The sequence below is a fragment of the Alexandromys fortis genome, unplaced genomic scaffold (assembly GCF_014885135.2).
Source record: "Alexandromys fortis isolate MF-2015 unplaced genomic scaffold, M_Fortis_MF-2015_v1.1 scaffold_69, whole genome shotgun sequence".
NCBI lineage: Eukaryota > Metazoa > Chordata > Mammalia > Rodentia > Cricetidae > Alexandromys > Alexandromys fortis.
The window spans coordinates 3,157,432-3,174,321 of record NW_026067951.1 but is presented as its reverse complement, the minus strand read 5'-3'; the positions used below and the strand labels follow the sequence as shown (position 1 = coordinate 3,174,321).

Below are 16,890 nucleotides of genomic sequence, written 5' to 3'. Positions count from 1 at the left end.
TATACTTGTAATCCTAGCACCCTGGTGGCAGAGAAGGTGGGTCCTTGCACCTCAATGCCCAGTCAGAGTCACCTACCTTGATGTGTGCCAGGCCAATAAGAAAGCCTGTCTCAACAAACATGGGGGAATGACATCTTTAGATGACAGTTGAGGCTGTCCTCTAGCCTCCACATTTACACACACACACACACACACACACACACACGTGCGCACACACGCCTTTTAACGCTTTAACTAAGTTTCTGGTTTTGTGCTAGTTCTTATCAGAACGGGGCTGCATGCAGCCTGTGGGTCACAGGTTAGACATGCTTAAAGAGGTCTGGTCTCCAAGCACACTATTAGGAGACAACAGAAACTTTAAGAGACCGGGACCTAGTGGGACACCCAGACCATTGGATAAGAGCCATTGAAGGGGCCTGGAATCCTGGCCTCTTTCTCTCTTTCATGTGCCAGTCATGAGGTGAGTTATTCAGTTCCACCACACACTCCCCTATAGTTCAAAGCTATGACGCCATCATCACGGACTAGAACATCCACTCTGTGAGCCAAACCTCTTCTCCCTTTAACTTGGTGGTCTCCAGTATTTGTTATGGTAACTGAATCCTGACTAACACAGTAGATTTGCGAGTCTGTCTGCTGGGAGGCTGGGCGGGGTAACAAAACCCTGAGAGTCGCCTAGTTCCCATGACACTGTCTGCAAACACGCTGGTATCATAACCGCAGAAAATGCAGAACCTAACACCACCTCTAACCAATGTGGTGTAGTGTGTGAATGTGAGCACTGATATCCACTGTCAACTGTGGGGCCTTAGTTCCCATCCTGCTCTGCTGGTACAGTCAGTTATGAGATGTTTTCTTAAGTGGCTCATCTGCACCTGGTACTCATAAGGTTCGATGGTTACTTCTCTCTGAAAATCAAAGAAAGTAGGAATCAGGATCTACATGTTCAGATCTCAGGTTTCCTCCCAGGCGATGTGGACCCACTCTGTCCAGGACCATAACTGGAATACACTCTTCCCTTTGTACCACACAGACAGGAGCCAGCACAACAGGCAGATAGGAGCCGGCACAACAGGCGGACAGGAACCGGCACAACAGCGCCCAGCTCCTTAAATGCTGGGTGAAGCTTTTCTCCAATGAAAGGGTGATTGTCATGTAAGAATGTTTTTCTGTAAAACTGTCAAGTAACTTCCTCAAATTTTCTTCCTTTTTTTTTTTTAAAGATTGCTGACTTTGGGGTGAGGAAATTACAACTGATATTTACTAACTCTTAGATCCAGGGGAGAACATGCCATGGATTCTTCTTTAGTTTTTAATTAGAAAGGAAAACTCCGCGTGTTTTCTTAAACTAGTCAAAAATAGTTGACTATTGACGATTTTGGGGAAAAAAAAATTTGTGACTTCGTCCACGTTACTCAAAGGTTCACCACAAGAGGGCGCACGGGGTGTGGTGGTTAATGAAAGGCCTTCCCTACTTTAAGTCCTTGGGGGACACTTAGCAGAGCTGATGCTGTTTCCATGGAGACAAAAGTCTGAATCACTGTATGAGTTTTTAATGATGGAGATTCTCCTCTTATATCCTATAACTATGCTCTGTTTTTCACCTATGTCTTTTCTATCAACAGCTGTCAAAATGACACCTGGCTTGTCATTCCTTCCTTATTCCTGGTTAAGGTTGGCCTCTGAAGACATTGGATTTTTCTCCCCAGTCCCCAGTGGAGTATGTAGGAGGGTCATGAGCTATGTCCTCTCTCTGCTGTGTTTCGTAGTTGTTGATTTAAGCCTCAAACACGTGGTTTTCTTTCCCTCATCTGTGGGAAAACTGGCAGCATCCCTAGAGAAATCTGGGCCTGGGATAGCTCATTTGTGCAAGGAAGGATGAGTCTGATCTCCAGGGTAAGTAAGTGCCGTGAGCAACACACGTGCAAGCAAGCCTGATTTCACCTCCACTGCTTGTTCAAATCCTGGATTAGCAGATGAGTTAGAAATGGAAAGGGTTCAGCAGTCACACGCTTTCAGTTCTGGGACAGTAATCACATTTTCCTATATTTGTTGAGAGAGTGGAATGGGGGCCATATATCCTTTAAGTGAACTAGAACCCTCTGTACTGCCCCCCTGTTGCCATGTGGCCAGGTATATATTTGTGAGGCGCCACTGCCTCTCTGGATTCAGGAGCAGCATCACCGGGGACTGATGGGTATGAAACATTCTCTGTGGGGAAGTCAGTCTGCTCAGCCCTTATCACCGTCTTGTGGCAGAACTCCCCAAATATGACACCCATGGCCTGAGGGACGGGAGGCCTGCAGCTCTTATCTTAGTCTGTATCTGTCACCAGGGCATTCTGGTGGCCAAGACCAATGAGTCACTTGAAGGAACCCTGGAAACAAGAGGTGGGGCTACAAGTGTATGTTCTGAGTGTATAAATCACTAGAATTACCGTTCTCCTGAGGGCTTGTGTTCAGAATTCACCGAGAGGTGGACCAGTTAGCTCTATGGTTGTGTTGAGGGTCCTACCCTAAAAGAAAACACCAAAACAATACAAGGGTTGCAATAAGATAGAAAGTTTTGCTTTTCAGACCTTATTTATTTACTTATTTGTTTATTTTATTTTATTGAGTTCATGGCCTTGAACTGGCAATGAACTCACTATATAATCAAAGATGACTTTGAACTCCTGATCCTCCTGCCTCCACCTCCCAACCATCTAAACAGAATGGTGTAAGAGGTGGGCAGAAACACTTTGATAAGCGACTTCAAATATTGAGTAAGATGTATTACTCCCCAGCCCATTCTGCTCCCAAGATCATACTAGCGTTACAACTCCCAAGCTTCCTATATGCCTGCCAGCTGCAGGCTGAGGAGGGCAGAAAGAGTGGGGCCTGAGCTAAACCAGGGATAAGAGAGAAGAGGCTGGGATGATGCTTTCCACATGGCCACCTGTCCCCAGTCCAGGCTGTCAGATGCAATCATCAGACTAATCTGTAAGGAGTGCAAACTGGAGGAGAACACAGGTGTGAGCCAGTGGGAACACTAAGGGTATTCACCCTGACAGGGGGTGGGGCTCTGGCAGCACGGAGAAACTGAAGAGAGGAGTTCATGGGCAAGGAGATCACCAGGGCACCCCAGGGTGAGGGCCTCAGATTTTCATCTTGTTGTGTTTCCTCCACGGGTACCCCAGGACAATGTTAGTCCCATTTGTCCTGAATTGTCAAGAATGGCTTGATTTTAAATATTCTATCTGCTTGGTTCTTAAAGATACAATCTTACTTACTAGTCTGGTTTTATGTCCTAATTTTTGTCTCCAAAAAGTAGCACAAGCTCAAGATCTTTGAATTCGGCCCTTTTCTTTTCCTTGTAGTAGGACATTTCCTAGGCGATGGCTAGAGATGAATCATTTGGCAACGCACCAGGCTGGGGTCTGGAAATTTGCTGATGTCGGCCACCGTGCGGGCCACTGCTGCATGTGAGCGGATTTGAAACTGTGGAAGAAGAGGAGATGGATCAAAGGCCCTCTAAGTGCTAAACACTTCCAGTGAGTTGTGAATTATTCCAGGAGGGCCTTTCTTAAAATTAAATGAGCCCAGCAAAACAGAAGTTCAGTCTTCTGGTTCTAGAAATTTCTGCTTGCTCAGTCTAATGGCTTCCCCTTCTGCTTCATGTTTGACTGACGCTGTTCCTTTGATCCTATTTCGTTCCCTTTCTTCAGCTCTTTTTTTGTTTTGCCAAAGTAGTTTCTTGATTAACTTCTTCACGGTGGGCACGTGGGTAGGAAAACTAAGTTCTTTCTTGCTCCTTCTCATGCTATTGATCATTTGAGTGGGAAAAGACTCTAAATTCAAACTCATTTCCCATAAACAAATTATTTTATTGTCTTGAAGCATAATTAAGTTTTAAAACTTGGTGTTTTTCTTTCAGCCTATTTCTCTTGGCCATCTCTCCACCCTCTTCCACTTAAGCCGAGCGTTTCCTCATGCAGGGTGAGCAGACACTTTCATCAGTGCCCCTTCTGAGAGCCTCTGCCTCTGGGGGATAAAGGGGATCATAGTCAGGGGGAAAAGTTATCCATCTTCCATGCCAGGGGCCAGAGGCTGGACCTTTTATGGATTTCATGACTCACCACCAAGCGCCCAAACGATTAATTTGTTCCTCTTGTGTTTTTAATCACATGGGCCAAACAGCAGCTAGAAGCCCAAACTCTAGCGCCTTGACATTGTTTGAATGACCTCGGAAGCGTACATTTCTGACAGAGAGCTCCTTGGCAAAGTGTCAACTTCCAGGTCTGAGGAAAACAGCCTTCAACTTACGTGGAGTCACATGGTAGAAGGTAGCTGCTAAGAGAAAGGGGCAAATTGATTTTCTCTGTGGAGGGCAAGCACTGATCCTACCCCACACAGCAGTCATGAGTGGAACTTAGGCATTAGCCTAAGGGAGAACTTGCTAGCAGTTGTGGTCAACTCAGAGCAGGATGGGCTACCATAGGAATCTCAGTTCTCCGTGGTAAGAGTTACCAATCGGTGGCAACATAAGTCAGGTCCCAGAACATACAGAACGCCTGGAATGCATGATCCTTAGATCATGTGAGAACTGTTTGTGAGATTGAAGGAATGACTAGAACATGGTAGATGCTCCATCTGTGCTGACTAAAATGCTCATGGACTTAATTATACCTTAGCTTCTTGGATGGATGATGTCACTGGTTTTGTTTGCTGTAATACTCATAATAAGGTTTCAGTCACAGCTACCTTTAGCTACTTATATTTTTAAGTTAATGGACTATTCTCTCCTACAAACAGTAGCTGAATTTGAAGTGGTGACTCAGTCATGGTCCCAATTTCACTGCTTAAAGCACTTAATCCTAACTTGGTATTGGGAATTGGACAGGATGATGTATGCTTGTAATCCAGCCCTGGAGAGGCAGAGGCAGGAGGACCACCATGAGTTTGAGGCCAGTCAGGGATCCAACAAGTAGACCTTGTTTAATAAATGAAAATAAAACCAAATACTGGTGTTGGAGTTGTGATAGATCTCAGTGAGGGAGCTTGCTTAATATGGGCAAAGCCCTGGGCTCTATCTAGCATGTTAAAGAAAAAACAAAACCACCTTGGGATCTTGAAGATGAAACCAACACACAGAGCACAGCACACTCAAACCCAAAACCCTGTTTAGTCATCCTGGTTAGGCATAGGGCTTTGAACTAACAGCAAACCGGCTTCTGGTAGCAGCTGGTGTGGGAAATATGGCTCCCCTCCAGTCCCTTACCCCGGGAACTGAAGAAGGCATACCTCCCCGCTAGGGGACTAAAGAAGGCATGCCGGAGTGTGGTCCATCTCCTCTGGAGCCTTCATTTGCCTGCAGTAGAGGTTGGAATAGCCCCTGAAAAGGCAGGAGCAGTGGAGATGGGGACAGGTGATGCTCAATAGTAAGGTGGGAAACTTGACAAGATGGCGTCTTTCACTTAGGATTCAGAGACCCACTACCGTGAGCAAAGCACAGCCAATACCAGGATGTGACATGTCCCACAGCCAACAATTTGAAACTTATATTGTGTTGAAATAGGAGCGGCAGGGCTGCGTCCCCAGCACCCGGCCGCCCGCATGGCTAGCTCATGCCCGAAATAACAACACACAAACTGTATTCATTTAAGAACTGCTTGGCCTGAACTCTAGCCCTTACAGGCTAATTCTCGCACCTGGACTAGCCCATTTCTAATGATGTGTGTAAGCATCCCAAGGTGCGCTTACCAGGAAGATTCTAGCCAAAGTCCATCGTGGTGTCTCTGCTCCAGAGAGCAGAGCTCTTGGGTCTACCCGGGAGAGCTGAGCATGGCTTCTCTCAGGAAGCAGAGCAGAGACTGACCTCACTTCCTCTTCCGCCCAGCATCCTATTCTGTTTTCTCCTCCCATCCAAGCTATGAGGCCAAGCAGTTGGTTTATTATAACTTAACCAATGAAATCAACAGATTGATATATGACACTCCCACATCACTTCCCCTTTTTCTGTTTAAACAAAAAAAAGAAGGCTTTAACTTAACATCCAAAGCTCTAGAAATGACAGAGACATCTCGCTGCCTGGACATTCACCCAAAGTTCCTCTGTACCGTTGGGGCATCCATCTTCAGCCTAGAGGCCCATAGTTTCCAGCAGACATTTCCACAAAGCAGGAACTTTCAAAGGCAGTCACTATCTGCTTGTCTTGAAGAATGTCTTGCAGACTCTTTCATGAATCAGGAACCCCGAAAGATCATCTCACCTTTAGGCAAGTTCAGCAGTCCTCTCTCTGCGGGTTCTCTGTGTCCAGTTTATGCAATAGTCCAGGCAAGAGCAGTTTCTTGCCCAAATGTCTATCAAACTCCATAAGGATCCTCTTCGATGCCCATCTTCCTTTTGAAGTAGATTGGTGCTGCCAGGAGCAGACGTGTCTCATTGTCATGAAAAGTCCTAAGTTATTAAAATATCTTAAATGCCATATTCTGCAGCCTTTGAAAGATATGAAGAATGCCTATCTAACTAAAATATATCTCTATATATCTAGAAAATCTAAGTAACATGATTATAAGCTTAACTATTAGTGATGATTATCCATTAGCAACCTATATTTCCTATTACACATTATATTTTAAATGAACTACACAATCATAATACCTTAATCAAGATCAGAAATACATATAACAAAATTGACCTTAAAATCCATGCCAATGCAAATTATTCATATCTATATCATATCCCCCTTTAAATGTAAAAGAACAGTTATAAACAGTATTTGGGAACATGGGTGTAGTTTCTTCTCTCCAAACTGCTTCCTGCTGAATAGGGGCGTCGTTAATTAGGTCGTTTATGGTATAACCTGTGTGCTAGTTTCATCTCAGTTGGCAGTTGAGTGAAGCAATTTTGGGAAGGTATTCACAGCAACCTTTCAGGAGGGCGTGGTCTATCATACCAAATCGGAATAGATGCAATCCATTGGGTCTCATCCTCTGCAAAAACAAAAGAAGACCCTCTCCAAAGCATCATATCCTTAGACCCAAATTTTGAAATCGTAATACCCTTATATCCATTTTGGTTTAGCTTGGCAGCCCATGTAATGAAATGTCTCTCTGTACTTAGCTCCTTCACAGTCAAAAATTTTAAAGAAAACACAATGTACATAATCCAGACTCTCTGTGAATTTTCCATTTTTACGTGGCTTATTTTTCTTTATTTCTCTTAATCTATAACTATCTGTACTTCTGTACTCTGTCTCTTTAAAGACTTTACCCTTTTTCTTTTTAAGACATTAACTTTATTCTTTATATTCTTTTTCTTCTCTCTCCCAAGCCTACGTACATTCATGCAACAGTGTCTGAATCTGTTTTACTGTGAATCTGTAATTTTTTTACTATCCAGGAGCATTTTTTTTTAAATGTTAAGCACTTCTTAAAAACTTAAGTTGCACCATGTGCAGGTAATACGGTACTGCTTGTGTCCTGCCCAGTCTAAACCTTAACTACGCAGTTTTAAGGTAATTACAGTAGTTCCTGCCTGAGACCAGCTCAGTTCAGCATGGCAGAGCCGAGCTGAGCCGCTCTTGCCTCAGAGCCATTTGGTGCCCCTGAACCACACACAGTTCAAGGCACACAGCAGCCCACATTGGAGCCACAATCAGCAGTTTAATTCTGAGACTGAGTGTGCAGCACAGAAACTCTTTTTAATCCAAGTTACAGCAAAATCTGACACACAGAGCAATGCGCAGTCTGAAAACGCGTCTCTGTATGGCGGCAGGAATCCGCCATGCTCTTCCGCCTGCCTAAGCCTGATTCCGCCATCTGTCCAGGTGCAGGCAGGGAATGCTGAGCCATCAGCATGGTCTCAGAGCACTCTCCTCCGATCCCAAGCGGGAACACAAACATCCAGTCCCGTAAAAGCCTTGAAATGCTTTAAAGCCAGAGTTCACGCTGGCAGCATAGCTCCAGGAAGCAGCGCTTTAAAATGACGCGGCTTTTTTTTTTTTTTTTTGCTGTTGCTGAATCAGGAATCTCTCTACAGAACGCCACCAACAAAACAGCAAAAATCTGTGTTAAACTCTCTCTCCCTTATTTTTAAGCCTTCTCAGGTTTTTAAGTGGATTTAGCCATCACGTCTGGGCGCCATCTGTTGAAATAGGAGCGGCAGGGCTGCGTCCCCAGCACCCGGCCGCCCGCATGGCTAGCTCATGCCCGAAATAACAACACACAAACTGTATTCATTTAAACACTGCTTGGCCCATGAACTCTAGCCCTTACAGGCTAATTCTCGCACCTGGACTAGCCCATTTCTAATGATGTGTGTAAGCATCCCAAGGTGCGCTTACCAGGAAGATTCTAGCCAAAGTCCATCGTGGTGTCTCTGCTCCAGAGAGCAGAGCTCTTGGGTCTACCCGGGAGAGCTGAGCATGGCTTCTCTCAGGAAGCAGAGCAGAGACTGACCTCACTTCCTCTTCCGCCCAGCATCCTATTCTGTTTTCTCCTCCCATCCAAGCTATGAGGCCAAGCAGTTGGTTTATTATAACTTAACCAATGAAATCAACAGATTGATATATGACACTCCCACATCAATATTGGTTTTTGATATGATGCTAGGAAATTCTCTGTCCTGCCTACCCAACCCCAGTTGCTGCCCACGGTCTCCTAACCCCCAGATCTCACCTCTGCTTGCTCCATTTGGAAGGCCATCAGTTACAGCCACACACATCTTAGTCTCTCAGCTCACCGCCGTATTCTTCAGTCCAGGGGACATTTCTTAGATCAACGTATGATACTAATATGGGTTTCACTGTGACATTTCCATAGACGTGGAGTGCGCTTTGACGATACCGACCCCCCCTTGCTACTCTTTCCCCCCAGCCTGAGCTATTTCCTTTCCTCTTCCCAAATAATTTCCTCTCTGCTTCCATGTCTTTATCTTTTTAAATCTAAGCTGTGCACCCGAGAGAAACTGGGAGAAATTTGTCTTTCTGAGGCTGCCTTAATTTGCTTAACACAGAGGTCTCTGGTTTCATCCATTTCCCTGCAAATGACAGAATTTTGTTGTTTTTATTATTTATTTGTTTTTCTTATTGCGTGTGCACATGCATGAGCGTGCACTTATGTACTTGTGAAGGTCATTCAGAATCTTCCTGTCACTCTCCCCTAGACTAGGTAGCCAGTGAGCTTCTGGGTCCTGCCTGCCTCTGTCCCCCAACACTGGGGTTTCAGGTCACCATGCCCTGTCTCTATCCCCTAACACTGGGGTTACAGATCACCATGCCCTGCCTCTGTCCCCCAACATTGGGTTACAGGTCACCATGCTCTGCCTTCACATGGGTGCTGGGGATCTCATCTCAGGTCCTCACGCCTGTACAGCAAGTGCCTGACCTACTGAGCCATCTCCCCAGCTGAAATTTGTTCTTTATGGTTGAATGATGCTCCTTTTTAAAAATATATATGTCACACATTCTTTATCCATACCTCTATTGATGGGTACCTAGGCCGAGTCCGTAGCACGTAGCTATTTCTGTTGTCCTCTGCCTCTGAGTCCTTTGTGTACATACCCAGGAGGGCCATAGCCAGACCACATGGTAGTTTTTACTTTGGGGGAACTGTCATACTAATTTCCCTAGTGGTGGGGTTCATTTACATTCCCATCAATAATGTCTAAGGGTTGCTGTAGAACTCATCTTAGGCAAATAAGATGTCTTAGGCAAATAAGGAGTTCCCACTATCCAGTAGACCTTGTAGAGAACAGTCACAGCTCGGTGAGGAACTGTATTGCAGGACACAGAACTGGGATCAGCTAGTCTGTTTTAGGGGTTGGTTTAATCACCAACCTTAAGCCCAGGGTTGAAAGAAAAGACAGAGGACAGATCTCTTTGTTCAGTACCTAACAGATTGAGGTGTCATTCCCACACAATAAAACATGTAGGTGTTAGGTGCACCGTCTGATAAATTTTGACATCTGCACACACTCATGTAATATCCACCCTCCTCGAGATAAACAACTTTCTGTCAACCCAGGAAGTTCCTGTATACTCAGTTCCAGCTAGTTCCCCACAAGAGGGGCAGCCGGTATTCTGATTTCTATCAGTTAGCGTTCATTGTCTAGTTTAAATCTTCATAGAGGTAGACTCGTTTAATTTCATATTTACTTTTTGTGTCTGGCATCTTTTTTTCAAATTATAATACTACTGACATTTATGAATGTTGTTCCAGGTACTAGTAATTTATTCCTTTTCATTGTTAAATAATATTCTATTACACTAATGCATCAAAATGTCTTGTCATCTGTTTATATACATTTGTATTTTTTAAACTTCTGTACTATTTTGAGCAAAGCTGATCAATATCTGTACCTTTTTATGGCTTTGGTAACTTGATATAAGCTGGAGGCCCCTGGAAGAGGTAGTCTCAGTTGAGGAATTGCCTCCATCAGGCTGGCCGTGGGCAAGCATGTGGGAGCTCATAGTCCCTTTAATGCTGTAAGAAAATTCCAGTTGTAAGGGTTTCTTGATGGTATTTACTTTGCTAGTCTTTTAGTTTCCGTCCTTAGGGGGTGGGAAGTAACAAGCAACTCTGGTTTTCCTTTGTGTTCACCGAGGACTAATGATTCTGCACCCCCTTCCAGATACTGTTTGCTTACAGTAGCTTCTGCGAAATGACCGTAAGCGTCTTCTGCTGGCTTAAAACTTCCTGCTGGAGGAGTCCTTTTGATATTCTGGATCTAAGGCCACTGCCAGATGTGCGTACTGCACATTTCTCCCAGACTGTGGCTTGTGCTTTTCAATTTCTTAATGATAGACTTTGAACAAACTTATTTTAAATATGTTGGGCTTACAAATCTTTTCTTTCACGGTTATTCCTTTTTGTCTCTGGGTTGAGCAACTGTTGCAGACGGACCTCCCCATCACAGGGATGCCCTAGGCAAGGACCACAAGGCCTGAGGCCCTAGTAGTTTATCCAGGTGATTCCCGGCAAGTTCAGCAGCCCTTTTGTCTCCTTAGGTCAGAAGTTACTCAGTTGTGTTACTACAACCATGCTGGCTCCTGTGTACCAGCATCCATGTTTCCAAGTAGAAACACAGATCTTTCCCCTTTAACACTTCAGGGACCCACTGCCTGGGTTCCTAAGGAGGCCTTTGAGTGCTCACCCGGCTCAGAAAGGACTCAAAGAGCAGTCCCAAGAGAGGTTTAGAAAGCTTAGCTGCTGTTTCGGAACCCCAGTCTGTGACATGTTGAGGCCACACCATGGTCTTGTTCCAGGTAGAAATAGATTACTTCCCTAGCTGGAGGGAGGGTGGAGCCGTTTTTCCTCTCAGGGGGATTTGTGTGAAGCAATGGAAAACACATGTGGATTAAATGAAGCCGGAAAAGGAGTTGATGGTTGGGGTGAAAGGGAGACTTTGTTTTAGGTGGTTTCAAACCACAAAGGATTGATGAAACAGGGTGTGGGGGCTTGTCTGGGAGACGGAGAACACGATTCCACGTGTTTATTGGTGTCCTAGCAATTAGCCATCCTGAAAACCTCGCTGAGGAACTTGGTTGCCTGGTGGAGCATTGCCTTCACTGTGTGGCAGCCGCTTCAGGCTTGCACTCCCGCCCCGTGCAGGCTGCTTCAGGCAGGAGCTCTTAGATTTTCACGACCTTACTTAATGCGGAATAGTTCCACTTTTCTAATCTTATCTCTCCACCATTGTACTGACCCCGGCATCATCACTAAGTTCCTAGCAATGTAGCCTGGCTTCTTGAACATTCCTTCCTCACCTGTCCCAGCAAATGTCACCCTGTGGTGTACTGTCCAGCTTCTGCTTACCCAATCATGAAGCTTCTAGAGTGTCATGAACCTCCCACTTCACGATTTCAAGTCACACTGATGTGATTTCCTTAGCTTCCCCAGGTTCAAGCTCTACGGTTAGGTTATTGGCTAAATATATAATCTTGGCTGGCGGCTGCAGCTGGCCTAGCATACACATGGCCCTGGGTTCTAGTCCCAGAACTACAATAATTAAATAAACAAATAAACAAGTAAGCACTATCTTGCCTTGGCTATTAATTACCATGTAGGTGGTCACGTCCATAAGCAAAGGCAGGTTGTGGTCACCCTTCCTGGATCTGCCATGAGGCTGGCACAGGTCCTCACTGAACATCAGGAAACGCCCTCTCCTCTCTGAAGTGGCTCCAAATTTCCACACCAGTGCCAACTTCAGCAGCCCTCAAGTGAGCCCTGAAGGAAAGCATCACCACAGAAAGGAATGCTTGAGCACCTATGGTAAAAAAAAAAAAAAAAGTAAATAAATAAAAAGTAAATAAAATAAAAAATAAAGGTAGAAAGCAGCTGAGGAAAACATTCATTGCTGAGCTCTGGGTTCCACACACACACACACACACACACACACACACACACACACACACACACACATAATCATACACATATATGCATACAAATAGGAGTCTATAAAAAAGTCCCAGTCACTTGGGAAAACAACAAATGACAGATGATGCTGGTGCAGTGGGAGGGCTCAACAGACCCAGGGGCTCAGGATGAGGAGGTCAAGACGGGCAGTGGGCTTATGGGCCACAGTTGTGGTCGAGGCAGTGGGCTTATGGGCTGCATTTGTGGTCGAGGCCCTTGGCTGTGGTTGAGGCCACAGGACTCATGGAGGTGACGCCAAAGACAAGAAGTAGGTCTCCATCACCAAGCTGGGCTGCCTGGCTAAGGGCATGAAGATCATGTCCCTGGAGGAGATCTACCTGTTCTCCCTGCCCATTAATGACTCTGAGATTATTGAGCTTTTCCTGGGCATGTTCCTAAAGGATGAAGGTCTAAAGTTCATGCCCATTCAGAAGCAGACTCAAGGTACTCAGGGGAGCAGGTTCAAGGCTTTTGTCACAACTGAGAACAACAGTGGTCATGTTGGCTTTGCTATTAAATGTTCCGAGGAGGTAGCCACTGCAGTTCTAGGGTCCATTATCTTGGCCAAGCTTTCCACTGTCCCGGTGCAGAGAGGCTATGGGGCGGGGGCAGGATTGGCTGTCCCTGTACTGTCCCATACAAGGTGACAGGCTGCTGTGGCTCTGTTGGTGGTGCGTATATCCCTACCCCCAGTGTATGGCATCGTCTCTGTTCCCGTGCCCAGGAAGCTGCTGCTGCCAGTCAGTACTGTTGGTTTCTTTACATCAACCAGAGGATGCACTGCCACCCTGGGCAACTTTGACAAGGTCACCTTTGATGCCATCTCTAAGACCTACATCTTCATGTCCCCCGATCTCTGGAAAGAGACAGTGTTCAGCAAGTCTCCTTCTCAGGAAAACACTAACCTGATAAGGAATTCTTACAAAAGCCCACACCAGAGTCTCCATTCAGAGGACCCAGGCTCCAGCTGCAGCGACCACATAAGGGTTTTATACAAGAAAAATAAAATAAGTCTGTTAAAATAAAAATGACAATAAAAGTGTTGGGTGAAAGGTTAGAGAAGAAAGACACATTTCTGGAAAATGAATGTTTAGAGTAAGTTGGGGCTGGCACTTTTAATTTCAGCACTTGGGAGGGAGAAGCAAGGGGGTCTTTGTGAGTTCCAGGCCAGCCAGGATCCCATAGCAAGACCCCCATCACAAAAAGACAACAAAAACAGGTCATGTAATAGAAGTACCTAGATCTAGGAAGCAATGGGCCCAGAGAAATGGGAAGGTCTCAAGGAATCTTGTGCCAGGAGAAGAAGTTGCCATTCGGAGGAGGAACTCATCTCTAGAAAAAGATTTCCTGTAGAACTAACCATTTGTCATATCGCCTTACGAGAATGAAGCCCAGACGTGGATGGGTCAGTGGTGGAAGGGACCACACTTTGACCACAGTTGCTTAGATGTACAGATCCTTGGTCTAGTTTAACCTTAATCTTACTTTAGGACCAAGAAAATCAGCTTCCTTCCCAATGTGACCACATTGAGTAAATCTCTTTTTCCTGCTTTCCACTTTTTTAATTAATTAATTTACTTTTTAAACATTTATTTTTAACGTATTTTATGTGCATTGGTGTGAAATTGTCAGATCCCCTGGAACTGGAGTTACAGATAGTTGTGAGCTGCCATGTTGGTGCTGGGAATTGAACCCTGGTCCTCTGGAAGAACAGTCAATGCTCTTAACTGCTGAGCCATCTCTCGAGTTCCTCTGTTTTCCACTTTAATGTGGCTCTTTAACTGACTTCCTGGGGGCGGGTGGCCAGACTGACCCGAGTCATAGGCTATGACTATGACAGTATACTCTCTTTCTCTCACTCTGTGTTCCATAGAAGGTTCTAGAATACTGGACTGCACAGGTAAGCTGTCATTACCTTTTCAGGAGACTGAAGGCCTCTCAGACTGTCACAGCCAAGTCACTGCTTCAGGCCCAAGGTTAACGACTGCCGAGAATTAATTCATTGATTAATATCCTGGGGCAGAGCCAAGTTGTTGCTTTATGCTGAACTGTGCTTTGGACCCAGAAGTTCTGCCAAAAAAAAAAAAATAGGTGTAAAAAAAAATCCCAAGATGATACATCCTAAATGAGATTGATGCCATTGACTGGGAACCTGAATATCTTTCTTCTGTTAGTTGACTCTGTTGATGACTAGGAGCCCAGGCTCTTGTTTTTATTCAATACTGCAAACATGGGGTATCTGATGAGACTTTAAATAGATAATGATATTATTTCAACAGCTGACATTTGATATCATGTTGAATTTATAATCCATTCTGAGTCTTTTCAAGTGGTCTCAACCCAAACCACCTGCTATTCCGCCTGTGAAATCGGGACAGGAAAAGCCCTTGCCCAGGAATTCCATTAGTGTTTGTCCACAGTTCTGGGAGCAGCCATGCAGCACGGATTTGCGCTCAGTGCTTTCATCCACTCAGGACGAGAGCTGGAAAGGGTTTTGACTAATCTGGAGAGGCTTTCATAGCACCAAGAAGGTGGCACCTGTGGAAGAGGCCCTCACGGAGACTGTAGGGAGTTCTTCTTTTTCCTCCTCTCATCCTTTCCTCTGCCTCCTCCTCATTTTTTATGGTTCCGAGGATGGAGCTGTACCACTGAGCTACCCCAGGCCTAAATGGGCTCTTGTCTGATGATACCTCTCATTCATACACTATACTATCTCATGGACTTTACAAGGCCACGCGGGCTACTAAACACAGGACACATGACTGTAACCAGGATTTTCAGGACTGTGAGGACCACTCTTGAAGTTCTGATAAGTGTGCACTCATATTTTCAAAGTGAAGGCCCAGCACAAACAGGGTGACCCCCCTCATTCAAACTGCATCTGACATCAGCTTGGTGCGGAAGAGGTGTTAGGAGCCTTTCTGTTATTGTAATGAAACACCCTGCCTAGTCAATTTAAAAGAGGAAAGGCTTAGTTTTTGGCCACAGTTTTGGAGATGTCAGTTCTTGGTTGATTGGCCCTGTGGCTCTTGGTCCCAAAGTGAGGCAGCATGACGTGGTGGAGATGCACAATACAGAAGTACTCATGGGTGCAAAAGCAAGGAAACCGTCAGAGCCCCTCAGTCCGCTAGAGAGCATGGTATCCACCTGCTTAAAGATTCCATCGCATCCTCAAATAGTGCAAATGTGGAGACGGAGCCTCTAATATGGTCCTTTGGAGGGAACATTTTGGATCCAAACCACAGAGGGCCTCACAAATATTTTGGTGGAGGGGATTCTAGAGTAGGGTTGGGTCTGGGAACAGAGTCCTCCTAGAAGTAGTTCTGCTTTCTTCTGTGGTGTGAGAAGCAGGCTTCATGGACAAGGGACAGATGCTGCTGGTCTCCAGAGACCTTCAGCCTCTTCTGCTTCTGAGCTGTTCTCTTTCTCTTCAATCCTGTCCTCACAGGATGAACAACTGCTGGTTTCTGCCCCCAGTTCCACCCGTGTGAGGGGAACCCACGATTATGTGACACAGGAATACCTGCACACCTGTTTACCCATTGAAAATATTACATTTTACTTGTGTGTGTGTATGTATGTGTGCGCGCACACACACACTCGCCAAAGCCATGTATATAGAAGTTAGAGAACAACCTGTGGGAGTCTGTCCTTCCTTCTACCACGTGGGGCCTTAAGGATCTAATTCAGGGTGCTAAGCTTGGTGGCAAATGTCTTGAGCCACTGAGCCAATTCCGTGAGCTTCCGTGTGCTCATTTGTAGCAGCTGTGTAATACATGTAGAGTGTGATGCACGCCCATGGGCCTTTCACACAAATGGAGCGTGATGCACGCCCACAGGCCTTTCACACACACGGAGGGTGATGCACACCCACAGGCCTTTCACACACACGGAGCGTGATGCACGCCCACAGGCCTTTCACACACGCAGAACATTATGCACGCCCACAGGCCTTTCACACACATGGAGGGTGATGCACGCCCACAGGCTTTTCACACACACGGAGCGTGATGCACGCCCACAGGCCTTTCATACACACAGAGTGTGATTCATGGTTTCACACACACGGAGCGTGATGCACGCCCACAGGCTTTTCACACACACGGAACGTGATGCACACCCATAGGTCTTTTACACACACAGAGTGTGATGCACACCCACAGGCCTTTCCACCCCCTTATCTTTTACTCTCATCTCTTCCAGTTTCCAGGGTACACTATGCATGGTTAGAGCGAAGTTCCCCCAACACCATACTTCCTCAAATGGCTATTAGTTCATGATGTTCCTGTCTAGAAGGTGGCCACCCTCCAGTTGGGAAATTCTCATTGGTGGTTTTAGATCTGTTCAGAAGGTGACTACTTGCCTCTTTATATTCCCATAGATCTGAGTGAACACTAAGAGACTCTACCCAAACTTCAGTTCCTTGTCCTCCCAGTCAAAAGCTCTGTATCTATCAGCATCCTGGCACCTGTCCTTTATAGAAGATGCTCAGT

At 45.6% G+C, this 16,890-nt stretch overlaps 1 long non-coding RNA gene across 1 annotated transcript in view; it reads right to left on the bottom strand.

Annotated features, from left to right (window-relative positions):
• Positions 1-5,634: 5,634 nt before the first annotated feature.
• Positions 5,635-16,890, bottom strand: part of LOC126506789 (uncharacterized) — a 75,972-nt gene continuing 64,716 nt past the window's right edge. The window contains exon 2 of the long non-coding RNA XR_007593330.1: positions 5,635-8,184. This is a non-coding gene — a long non-coding RNA (uncharacterized lncRNA). The remainder of the gene's footprint in view (positions 8,185-16,890) is intronic.